The sequence below is a fragment of the Nannospalax galili genome, unplaced genomic scaffold, assembly GCF_000622305.1.
Source record: "Nannospalax galili isolate Female #2095 unplaced genomic scaffold, S.galili_v1.0 scaffold339, whole genome shotgun sequence".
NCBI classification, from domain to species: domain Eukaryota; kingdom Metazoa; phylum Chordata; class Mammalia; order Rodentia; family Spalacidae; genus Nannospalax; species Nannospalax galili.
Genome location: NW_008344185.1, coordinates 270,579 through 271,020, shown reverse-complemented (window position 1 = coordinate 271,020; position 442 = coordinate 270,579).

Sequence of the window (442 nt, the reverse complement as noted above, 5' to 3'; positions counted from 1 at the left end):
CCTGCCCTCGCCTCTCTCTGCTTCCCTGGGCCTGCACCACCAGCTAACTCTCCTAGCCTACACTACTATCCTCAGGCCTCCTGAGGTAAGTCTACAGCACAGCTCTCCAGCACCGGGACTCCCTAAGCCACATTCACCCTTCCATCGGCCCCCCCCTCACCGTTCTATACTCCTAGTTTGGGCCCTACGAGATTCCTAGTCTTGGGGCCCCAGACACCTGGGGAACCAATACTGCTCCCTGATCCTTCTCACCCAGACCAACTCAGTCCCTTTCTTGGGCTCCAGGAGCACCGCTTCTGGTCCTGGCCCCGCCCTCACCTCTCTCTGCTTCCCTGGGCCTGCACCACCGGCTAACTCTCCTAGCCTGCACTACTATCCTAAGACCTCTAGGGGTAAGTCTATAGGCCAGCCCTCTGCGCCGGGACTCCCTAAGCCACATTCA